Source organism: Bison bison, unplaced genomic scaffold (assembly GCF_000754665.1).
Source record: "Bison bison bison isolate TAMUID 2011002044 unplaced genomic scaffold, Bison_UMD1.0 scf7180017862275, whole genome shotgun sequence".
Lineage (NCBI taxonomy): Eukaryota > Metazoa > Chordata > Mammalia > Artiodactyla > Bovidae > Bison > Bison bison.
In genome coordinates, this window is record NW_011492847.1 from 1,447,592 (window position 1) to 1,459,891 (window position 12,300).

The 12,300-nt window shown below is 43.7% G+C and overlaps 1 protein-coding gene across 2 annotated transcripts in view; it reads right to left on the reverse strand.

The window, feature by feature from the left end:
- Nucleotides 1-11,706, reverse strand: part of GHR (growth hormone receptor) — a 312,954-nt gene extending 301,248 nt beyond the window's left edge. Inside the window, exons 1-2 of one of the 2 annotated variants that reach the window (XM_010832815.1) lie at nucleotides 11,616-11,706; nucleotides 10,863-11,044 (exon numbers count right to left, since the gene is read on the reverse strand). The gene's annotated coding sequence lies outside the window, so the exon portion shown is untranslated. The remainder of the gene's footprint in view (nucleotides 1-10,862; nucleotides 11,045-11,615) is intronic. The other variant, XM_010832818.1, reaches the window with a different exon arrangement.
- Nucleotides 11,707-12,300: the final 594 nt, after the last annotated feature.

A 12,300-nucleotide genomic window follows, 5' to 3' on the forward strand; every position in this document is an offset into this window, starting at 1 on the left:
CTGAATGTTGAACTTTAAGCCAACTTTTTCACTCTCCACTTTCACTTTCATCAAGAGGCTTTTGAGTTCCTCTTCACTTTCTGCCATAAGGGTGGTGTCATCTGCATATCTGAGGTTATTGATATTTCTCCCGGCAATCTTGATTCCAGCTTGTGTTTCTTCCAGTCCAGCGTTTCTCATGATGTACTGTACATATAAGTTAAATAAGCAGGGTGACAATATACATCCTTGAAGTTCTCCTTTTCCTATTTGGAACCAGTCTGTTGTTCCATGTCCAGTTCTAACTGGTGCTTCCTGACCTGCATACAAATTTCTCAAGAGGCAGATCAGGTGGTCTGGTATTCCCATCTCTTTCAGAATTTCCCACAGTTTATTGTGATCCACACAGTCAAAGGTTTTGGCATAGTCAATAAAGCAGAAATAGATGTTTTTCTGGAACTCTCTTGCTTTTTCCATGATCCAGCGGATTGGCAATTTGATCTCTGGTTCCTCTGCCTTTTCTAAAACCAGCTTGAACATCAGGAAGTTCACGGTTCACATATTGCTGAAGCCTGGCGTGGAGAATTTTGAGCATTACTTTACTAGCATGGGAGATGAGTGCAATTGTGCAGTAGTTTGAGCATTCTTTGGCATTGCCTTTCTTTGAGATCGGAATGAGTAGGTTGGCCAATTTTCATCCTGCAGGCTAATAAAATATCTTATTTATTCAGCATCTTTTCCTAATTAGTTTTCAAAGAACTTTTCAGATGACATAATTAACTCTTGCATACCTTATATGTACTGAAAGAATAAATAAAAACACTAAAGTGTACAGGACAAAGGCAAAGAGAATTAAAATTTCATACTCTGTGATGAGGGTATACCAAGAGCTGGCAGACAGGATGATTATTCCCAGTTCTACTGCATCCTGTGGAAAAATTAAAAATGTTTCCACCTTGCTTCAAGGTTTCCAAGGCCCTGAACAAGATCCACTTTGGAAACCTGGTCATCATGTTTGGGTGCCATCATTAATCTAAGGTGAATTAACACTAAATTTGCATTATGAGCTTAGAGTCTAGTGATCATCCAATTCTATCCACATCCTTTTGCCCCCAACTCTCCACGTAGGTCTTGTCAACAACCTCAATTTCTCTCTGTTTTACTACATACTAACGTCGTTAGTTCTTCTGTATATTCTTGTCAATTCTTCTTAATCTCTTTTGCTTCTGTTAGGTTCTTACTGTTTCTGTCCTTTATTGTGTCCATCTTTGCATGAAATATTCCCTTGATATCTCCAATTTTCTTGATGAGATCTCTAGTCTTTCCCAATCTACTGTTTTCCTCTATTTCTTGGCATTGTTCATTTAAGAAGGGCTTCTTATCTCTCCTTGCTATTCTCTGCATTCAGTTGGGTGTATCTTTCCCTCTCTCCCTTGCCTTTCACTTCTCTTCTTTTTTCAGCTATTTGTAAAGCCTCATAAGACAACCACTTTGCCTTCTTGCATTTTTTTCCCTTGGGATGGTTTTGGTCACTGCCTATTGTATAATGTTATGAACCTCCACATAGTTTTTCAGGCACTCTGTCTACCAGATCTAATCTCTTAAATATATTCTTTACCTCCACAGTATAATCATAAGGGATTTGACTTAGGTCATATCTGACTGGCCTAGTGGTTTTTCTCTACTTTCTTTAATTTGACCCTGAACTTTGAAATAAGGAGCTCATGATCTGAGCTACAGTCAGCTCTGGGTCTTATTTTTGCTGACTGTATAGAGCTTCTCCAACTTCAGCTACAAAAAATATAAAAAACATAATCAGTCTGATTTTGGTATTGACCATCTGGTGATGTCCATGTGTAGAGTTTTCTCTTGTGTTGCTGGAAGAGGGTGTTTGCTATGACCAGTGCGTTCTCTTGACAAAACTCTGTCAGCCTTTGCTCTACTTCATTTTGTACTCCAAGGCCAAACTTGCCTGTTACTCCAGGTGTCTCTTGACTTGTCTCTTGACTACTTTTGCATTCCAATCCCCTAGGATGAAAAGGGTATTCTTTATTTGGTGTTAGTTTTAGAAGGTCTTGTAGGTCTGTACAGATGTTCAAAAAAGGTGTTAATGACATAGATGATGATGGTGTGGTCACTCACCTAGAGCCAGACATCCTAGAGTGTGAAGTTAAATGAGCCTTAGTACAAACAAAGTTAGAGGAGGTGATGGAATTCCAGCTGAGCTATTTCAAATCCTGAAAGATGATGCCGTCAAAGTGCTGCACTGAATATCTTAGCATATTTGGAAAACTCAGCAGTGGCCACAGGACTGGAAAAGGTCAGTTTTCATTCCAATCCCAAAGAAGAGCAATGCCAAGGAATGTTCAAACTACCACAATTGTACTCATTTCACACGCTAGCCAGGTAATGCTCAAAATCCTTCAAGCTAGGCTTCAGCACTATGTGAACTGAGAATTTCCAGATATAAAAGCTAGATTTAGAAAAGGCAGAGGAACCAGAGCTCAAATTGCCAACATTCATTCGATCATAGAAAAAGCACAGGATTCCAGAAAAATATATACTTCTGTATCACTGACTACGCTAAAGCCTTTGACTGTATGGATCACAACAAACTGTGGAAAATTCTCAAAGAGATGGAAATACTAGCGTACCTTACCTCTTTCCTGAGAAACCTGCATGCAGGTCAAGAAGCAAGAGTTAGAAACGGACATGGAGCAAACTGGTTCCAACTGGGGAAGGAATACGTCAAGACTGTATACTGTCACCTTTCTAATTTAACTTCTATGCAGAGTACATCATATGAAATGTCAGGCTAGACTAATCACAAGCTGGAATCAAGGTTGCTGGGAGAAATATCAACAACTTCAGATATGCAGATAATACCAGTCTAACAGCAGAAAGTGAAGATGAACTAAAGAGCCTCTTGAGGAGGATGAAAGAGAAGAACAAAAAAACTGGCTTAAAACTCAAATTCAAAAAACTAAGATCACAGCATCCAGTCTCATCACTTCATGGCAAATAGGTGGTAGAAAGTGAAAAGAGTGACAGATTTTCTTTTCTTGGGCTCCAAAATCACGAGGGACAGTGATTGCAGTCATGAAATGAAAAGACACTCCTCAGAAGGAAAGCTATGACAAACCTAGATAGCATATTCAAAAGCAGAGACATCACTTTGCCAACAAAGATCCATATAGTCAAAACTATAGTTATTCCAGTAGGCATGTATGGATATGAGAGTTAGACCAAAAAGAAGGCTGAGCACCAAAGAATTGATCCTTTCAAATTGCGGTGCTGGAGAAGACTCTTAAGGGTCCCTTGGATGGCAAGGAAATCAAACCTGAATATTCACTGGAAGGACTGATGCCGAAGCTGAAGCTCCAATACATTGGCCACCTGATGCAAAGAGCTGACTCACCCTGATAGCCGGGAAAGATTGAAGGCAAGAGGAGAAGGGGATGACAGAGGATGAGATGGTTGGATGCATCACCGACCAACTGACATGAGTTTAAGCAAACTCTGGGAAATAGTAAAGGACAGTGAAGCCTCGCATACTGCAGTCCATGGGGTCGAGAAAAGCCAGACATGACTTAGTGACTGAACAAAAACAACAATATCATTAGTAACATATCAGTATTGAATGTTTATTCTATGACAAACAAAGATTGTTCTGGACATGTCCCTATTGGAAATATTGTGCTGCATTGACTGCTGATAAAAAGACATCCTTCCTCTTGATTCTGCTGCTCTTTCTTTAGTCTTTCTGACTTGTTTGGTATAAAACTGGTGTCTTTTCTGTCATCACCATCTTGGCAGGGATCCTGGTATCTTCTCCCTTAATGGGAAGAAACCATTATAGAGAGTTTGTCTTCAGGAATCTTTTCACAATTTCTCATTCACTTATGCTTTTCCAGGCTCTTCTTTACTTTGCTTTATCAAATTGAGGTTTCTCCCGGGTAACAATAACATAGCTTGAAGATGTCCAAAGAAGCCACTGATAGGGTGAAGTGGGATCATATGCCATCATCCTGACCAAGGACAAAGCTGAATGACAGCAATCATAACTGGAAGTCTAACTGAGGACTCATCAGCCATCCTCAAACTTGAGATGATGTATTTTCTGCATCACAGTAGCACCTTCTAGTTTAATGAGCAGGAGAAGAAAACTTTGTAAGACTCTGTTTTGTAATGATCTCACTCTACTTTTTTGACATGACCACTCAAAGATTTAAAAAAAAAAAAGGTGGATACAATGTGATGCTTTGATAAAGGATATTTTTAAGAAAAAAAATGAGTTTTTCTATGCACCAATGACTTTATCATATGTCTAATACATTAACAAGTGTTAGTCACTCATTTGTTTTCGACTCTTTGTGAGCCCATGGACTGTAGCCTGCCAGATCCCTCTATCCATAGGATTCTCCAGATAAGAATACTGGAGTTGGTTGTCATTCCCTTCTCCAGGAGATCGTCCTAACCCAGGGATTGAACCTGGGTCTCCAGCATTGCAGGCGGATTCTTTACCATCTGAGCCACCAGGGAATCCCTATACTAAAGGATACCTCTCTTAAGGTTTTTAATTATATATTACTTTAAATGTTTTATTTTGTAAACAACTGAAGATATAATCAAGGAGTTATTACAGCAAATGTCTAGCATAGCAGGCTGTCCACCATAGACCAATACATCAAAGCACCTGTTCAATTTGCAAGCCCTTTCGGTTCTAATGCTGACTGAGGGCTTTATGGGGTACTTTCTACCACTGGCGCCAAATCTCCATGAAGTGAGCATTTTCCTTAGGATACATCTTCCACTGGGAAGCCCAGCCAGAAGGGGATAGACTTGTTTATATTTAAACAAATTCACAATCTAAGAAGTCTATTTCATTGGGATTATAATGACATTCTTCTAAAGAAAACTGACTGAAGTCTAGTCAATAACAAAAGATGCAAGCCCTAATTAGAGCAGTAAACACATCTGGAAGTTTTAAGGACTCTGTAGAAGAAATTATCTACTGATTTGGGAACAGAGTATTTGAAGGTGAGAGGCTAATTAAAAACACACAGCCAAACAATTTGACGAAATCATCGCCTTCCTATGAATCATTACTCAGTGAAATGGGGACCTGACCCAAGGGTTCATTCGCCTATATTAAAAGGTAGTAAGAAACACCCAAAAGGAAGTTGAGACTAAGCAATGACCCTCTCTGTCATCCTTCTTTTAAGAGTCTGGTACTCTTCATGGAAATTTGTTTCGCTCAAAATAAAAACAACAACAAAAGAAAAGAAACTACTTCAGGAAGACCTCCCGCATTAGACTGTGAGGAGCTGGTATTGTTTAGAAATGGGAGCTGGAAGCATGGTTGTGATTACATTTTTATCTGTTTTACATAATTGATTTTTAAAAATTGACGGTAAGGAAAGAGAATCATTAAACAGTATTTCTTGATGCTTATATCCAAAATTGTTGCACACTGTTAAATAAATGATATAAATTATAGCTCAACTGTCCAAGGTAGCCCACATTAAGTCAAATAACACTCTTTCCACATGGCTGTGTCTACAGCATTCAGCGGAGTGAAACAATAAAAAAAATGAATCACATTTATTTTGTGTTCTTGAGAATCCCACAGCCTAGAAAGGAAGACAGATATGTAAAGAGTAGACCACGAGACTGAAAATGAGTGAAATAGGTGTTCCTACAGATGTTCAAGCAAAGCCCAAAAAGATCTGAGAGAGAAATTCAATAATTTAATGGATACAAATATAGCTCTGCAAAAAATCCTAGGAGATCATCTTGATAATTCCTCTCTTTTTGCTGTTTATTTGCTATTAACTTGTGAGAAATATGAAGCTCAAGAAAGTTAACTAGTCTGCAAAAATTACAAAGCCTATTGGAAGCAGAGGTGAGGAGACCCAGGTTTCCTGACACCTACTTTATGTCACATTATGTCATCCTAACTGACAGGTTTCTAATATCAAAGCAGAACTTTGGTTTAGAAATTATATATTCAAGTATTTCAATAGATCTGATATATTTGAGGGAGGAGGGTGAATAAGAGGTAGGGAGTAGTGAAATAGATTAAAAAAATTTTTTTATTGATGTATAGCTGATTTACAATATTGTGTTAGTTTCAAGTGTACAGCAAAGTGGTTCAGATATATATATACATATATATATGTATATATATATCTTTTTCAGCTTCTTTTCCCACATAGGTCAATACAATGAAATAGATTTTTGAACTTTAAAAAATGCACTTTATCATTGACTATTTCCTCCCTTTAAATGAGGAAAGAATAAAGCAAGGAAGAAAATGTAATATGAATGGAGACCTTAATGCAAGGGGGATGGGTGAGGACTATTACTGCAAATAGACACACACACACACACACACACACACACACGAAGGGGACAGCATGGACAATTGCATCTAAGAGCATAAGACTCGCACTGGCCCCTTGTCTTGACTGAAGTTTGTGCACAAGTAGGATCCTCTGACTCCAGTGTTCTTGCCTGGAGAATCCCAGGGATGGGAGCCTGGTGGGCTGCCGTCTATGGGGTTGCATAGAGTTGGACACAACTGAAGCGACTTAGCAGCAGCAGCAGCAGGATCTTCTGATAGGCCCAGAAGTCAGTCTTTATCATAGGTTAGTTTTCTCTCTTTACCAAGAAGAAATGGTCATTTCTTTCACATCCAGACTTGCTGATATAAACAACACGGTCATCATCATCAAGCATAAACACTTTCTGCAGGAAGACAGAAGAGTCTCGGCTGGAGCAGATTCTCAGCCGGTGGCAGAGGAAACTCATAATTTAGTCGGGAAGCCTCAGCCGGATACACAAAAGAGAAATCAATCATAACAGAGAGGTGTCTAATACCAAGTCCAGGTCGTAAATGCTACATGTGGAAACACCTCTGTCCTGGCACAAAATACTCACAGAGGAGAAAATACTCACTGGCAGTAGGCACAAAATATTCACAGAGGAGAAAATTCATTCTCAGTGGAGTTAATTTGCATGTTGGTAGTAAAGTTCAGACTCAAACTGGGCTCAGATGGGTCCCAAAGCTGTTGCCTTTGCACCACGCCCTCTCCCCTGTATGCACCAGCTTTGCTTCCTCCCTCCAAGGTGAGGACTTGGTAAGTGAGGAGTATCAGGGAGCTCCCTGAGTACTGAGATATAACTGCTCAAGACTTCCCTATGGCATCAGCAAGCATTTATCTCCAGAGGAAGACAAGGTTGTTGACTCAGTTCATGTCCTATATGTACATCTTCAACCCCATTTGCCTGAGGAAGTGTCTCTGTCTGATGTACTTTCACTTCATTTAGGGCCAGATAGTATAGTGTCTAGGACTTGGACAGAACAAGACTTCAATAAATGCTGACTGCAAGTACCAACTCACACTCGTGAAAAGAATATCTCACAACGTCATCTCTACCTGTCTGTAACGCGCAGCTGCAATTTGCTCATTTTCAGAATATTCTACATCTGCTATTCAGGGCTTGGTATTCCTTGATAGTAAGAAATGAGAGAGCTGTCTTCACTGCATGTAGAATTCTATTCACCTACACAGTATTATATTTTCCACAGACTCATTGGGAGTTCAGGCATGAAATAAAGTCTTGAAACCATTATATCATAATGTTTTGACTGTGGATGATTAATAATCTGAGAAGAAATGAGTTGTTTACAGGTTTGAAATTAGTGAACAGTGTAATGAAATGGCTAAAAGAGCTCATGAATATTAAGCTGACTTAATTGGAAGGACTGGTGCTATGGCTGAAACTCCAATACTTTGGCCACCTCATGCGAAGAGTTGACTCATTGGAAAAGACTCTGATGCGGGGAGGGATTAGGGGCAGGAGGAGAAGGGGACGACAGAGGATGAGATGGCTGGATGGCATTACCGACTTGATGGACATGAGTTTGGGTAAACTCCGGGAGTTGGTGATGGACAGGGAGGCCTGGCGTGCTGCGATTCATGGCGTCGCAAAGAGTCGGATACAACTGAGCAACTGAACTGAACTGAAATGAATAGATGTAGAACGTCCAGGACTCAGCATTTCACATCTATGTTTTGGATGATATACCTTAGGAAAGATGGTGAGAATGTGGACTCAAGGACATATTGGTCAGGGCAGAAATGTGTGGCACTCCACAGTGGGTGAGGAACAACTCCGAGAACAGGCAAAAAAGAATTCAGGAAGAAGGAGCAGGCTATTTGTTCTCCATACAGCACTTAAAGGGATGGGAGATTAGATTCACTGTATGTGGTTCCAGCGGAGAAGGCAATGGCACCCCACTCCAGTACTCTTGCCTGGAAAATCCCATGGGCGGAGGAGCTTGGTAGGCTGCAGTCCATGGGGTCGCTAGGAGTCGGACACAACTGAGCGACTCCACTTTCATCACTTTCATGCATTGGAGAAGGAAATGGCAACCCACTCCAGTGTTCTTGCCTGGAGAATCCCAGGGATGGGGGAGCCTGGTGGGCTGCCATCTCTGGGGTCGCACAGAGCCGGACACGACTGAAGCGACTTAGCAGCAGCAGCAGCAGCATGTGGTTCCAGTTTAGGCCAGTAAGCAGAAGAAAATGTTGATTCAGTACAGGCAGAACTTTCTAGTCATGAATCTCTCCTAGAAAAGACTGGCTAGTGAGGAAGCAAGATTTTCATCTGATTATTTCCAAGAAGAGCTCAGCTGGTCCACTAATAGGGATGGCTCTGAAGTGGTGGTTCTTGCCCCTGGTAGGGAGTTATCTCTAAGTCAGTGGTCACACTAATCAACCATGTTATTGAGTATATTCTTTACTTTATACTGTCCCAAGTTTTAAAAAATATCACTTTACCAAAAAGACATCCTGTATTGCCTTGTTTACCCAGCTAGCAAAGGTATGACTCTATCCTTAGAACACTTTGATTCTTATCAACTCAAGATTCAGAAAATGATTAGGTGATTTGAATACTCATATTATTTAAGTCACTACCACAGTTTATAGGGTTTTCTTTTTCAAAAAGAAAAAGAGGTGATTTGTATGGACGTATGTGAACACACACACAAAATAGAAATTATTTTCATTATTGACACACTTTTTAAAAACATATTCTCTGAAAGTAAACCAAAACTCTGGAATTGTGCAGTTTACCAGTGGAATGACCAGAAGCATAAGGTTAGTAGATTTAAAAAATACAACCCATGCCTTTTTTCTAAGCGAACCATTATGCTGTGCCTTATTCTTAGTGTATCACTCAGATCTATCTTTATATTAACAACGCTTACTCGCAGATAGCCCAAAAGGTTTGCCAAGTTGGACCAACTTTAAGATTTGTTTCCATGTTGGGGTGCTTCATGTGCTTGGCAGAAGCAGACTGCAATGAGGGTTCATTTATTACATTATGCTATAAACATGTCTTGAGCTAACAAGATACTCAATATGACAATTCCATAGGTTACTAAGCACTATAAACATCTGTTAACACAGGCACCAGAGATAGCACAGAGAAGGCATCTAATAATAGAATCCATTTAAAAAGTTTATGATGTGGAGTCTGCTGTTTAAAAACTAACAATCAAAAGCATAGCCCCAAACTCTGCCTAGAACAAATATTTGGCAGGCAAAGTTATGCTCAGTTTGAAAAAAGAAATGCACTGGTGTTGTCACTTTGTCAATGCATTTATAGATTTTCATTTCACACCTCTGCCCATGAAGTGCTGGTTTTCCATGCTATTCAGGAGGTTTAAACTATAATTTCACTGTGATATATTTACTCCAAAAGAAAAACTGAATGTTGACTCACCAACTTTCCTTAAGACTCATGTAAAGCAAGAAGATTACAAGAGGGAGGAAGAAGATGAGAGATGGGACATACTTAAGCCACAAACAAAGTTTTTCAATGGTCTCTGGCTTAAAACACATCCTTCCAGCTCCATCTAAAGTCCATCTGAAGGGAAACCATCAATGACCCAGACTCCCTGAAATCTAATCTGGCAACACTGATCTTTGCTTTTCTCAGAAGCAAACAATCCTCAGTCACAGAAAAGATGGAACCAACAACTCTCGTCCACTAAATTTTATTTCGTTTCTATCCAGCATTTTAATTTCTAGAAATGTTTCAATACTAGTTACCTGCAAAGTCTATATACCCTGGAATCCCCAGAGGAGAGGACTTCCAAGATGACAACAACTGCTCAGGGCACAGAACTGCCACGGTGAGGAAAGGTGAGTGCCTTTCCAGGCACACACACCACGGAGTCTAAACTCCGCAGAGACTGACTACAGCACCCTGGGAATCTCAAATCCACCGATCCAAACTGCGTCCGCGTCTCCGGGCTTCTGGACCCACACATTCACACATCTCCTAGACCCTCAGTCCTCCTGTGCAGGTCTCCTGAGAGCTCCAGAAACCTCTACCACCAGCCCTTGGATGGCTAAGGGATTAGTATTTTAAAGTCTGTGGTACTTAAATCCCGTTCAGCAACTCCTGCGACTTCCCAACCCTCTGGCTTCCCGTTACCTTTCCCTGTCCCTTCCAAGGTCTTCTGGCGGCACAAACAGAGGGGCAGCACCTCTCCGGCCTCCTCCCCCCAACTCCCCCGCACACCCTACTGGCTCAGGCTCCGACACGCCCCCCACCCCCAGGAGCACACATGGGCGCACACACACAGCGCGCACGTACACCCATTCAGCACTCAGACCCCGCAACCGGCCACCGACTCCCGCAGCGCGGCCCCAACAGGCGTACCCTCCTGCTCCGGGTTATATACAAAGCACTCACCCCCAAATAGAGTTCCCTGTGCACCCGCAAGTCGGTGACCCTGCTCAGCACCCTCCCACTGAGCACCGCCAGACTCTTCACCCCAGATCCGACACTATCCCACTCACCCGCGGCTCTCTTGCCTCGAGCAGTTCTGTCAAAACTTTGAGCCTGGTCGATTTCATAACCACAAGTGTGTCCAGGACTGGAGGAGCTCGGCTCGCCACGATCTCCACCCACCTCAGCTCATGCGGACTGCTGGCCGTGACTCTAGCCCCAGCTCCGTCGGTGCCAATGTCCCGGCTGCAGCCTGCACAAACGCACAAAGGGTGGTGCGCTTTGGGGAAGAGCGCGAGGGGTAGAGGCGCACAGCCGGACCACCTCCTCTCTTTTGCCCTCTCCCTGCGCAGCCTGGGACCTCTCCTCGCTCAGCAGCTGAGTCTCTGCAGTTCCTGCCTCAGCCTCGCTGACTGATGGTGTCAAACAGAAACGCTCGCAAAACTTCTAAGACTTGAACAAAACTGGATTCGGAGGAAGCCCCTCCAGGCACCGCAAACACGGGTGGGTGCAGGCGCCAGCGTGGGGCGGTTCGCCTGTCACCCCTAACTCCATCATGCCCCCCACTAACTTACACACACACACATACACACGTCCAGAGCGTGGATCGGGTTACAATTACCCACCAGCTGAAAACAACTTCTTGGCGAGGAGGAGGGGCGCACCGCCAACCCCCAAGTCACCAGGACAAAAATTATCAGTGTAAATACGTAAGACAGATTCCCCAGTTTTCATAAACAACTGGCGTCCCAGGCTCCACTCCCAGGCCCCCCGACACAACAGTGGAAAAGTAACAGCCCGATCCCGGACCTCCCTTCCAGTACCTGCGAGCCGAGCCTCGGGAGAGAGAGCGCGGTTCGCGTCCGCGCTGGGGCCCAGGGCGCGGGGCCCTGCGGCCCCCTGGGTCCCCGCCGCCGCCTCGGCTCAGCAGCCGCCGCCGCCGCCGCCGCCGCTGCAGCAGTCTCCGCTGCCGCCGCCGCCGCCGCTGCTCCCCAGACCGCCTCCTCTTCCCATGGCTGCGCCCTGCTCCGCGGCTCGCAAGCTGTCAGGCTCGGGGAGGGGGAGGGGCGGGGTGAGCCGGGAAGGGAGGCTGGGAGGGGAGGGGTGGGAACCGGCGGCGGCCGTTCACCAGGGGTCAAGCCGGGCCGCAGCCGCCCCGGGACCGGGCGCCGCAGCGATGGGGAGCGGGAGTTGAGGGCGGCTGGTTCGAGACCCGCTGCGGAGGCGCCGAGCGCCGTCCCGGCCGAGCCTTCGGCGGAGCTGGGATGAAGCGTTCCCCGGCGAGGAGTTCGGAGTTGGTGCGTGTCACTCTCATCTGGGCTGCGCGGCTCCTCCTAGAGGAAAATATTGGTAGTTGCAAGGCACTTCCTTCCTCTCCGCCCACCCCTGTTCCCAAAAAGGAGGCAGGACCTAAAAGAGCCTAAGTGCAGTCAACAAATTCAGAGGAACGCTTAGCTCTCTGCTGGAAAGGGGGAGAAAACGGACAAGACCGCTTGAAAAGCGTAATTA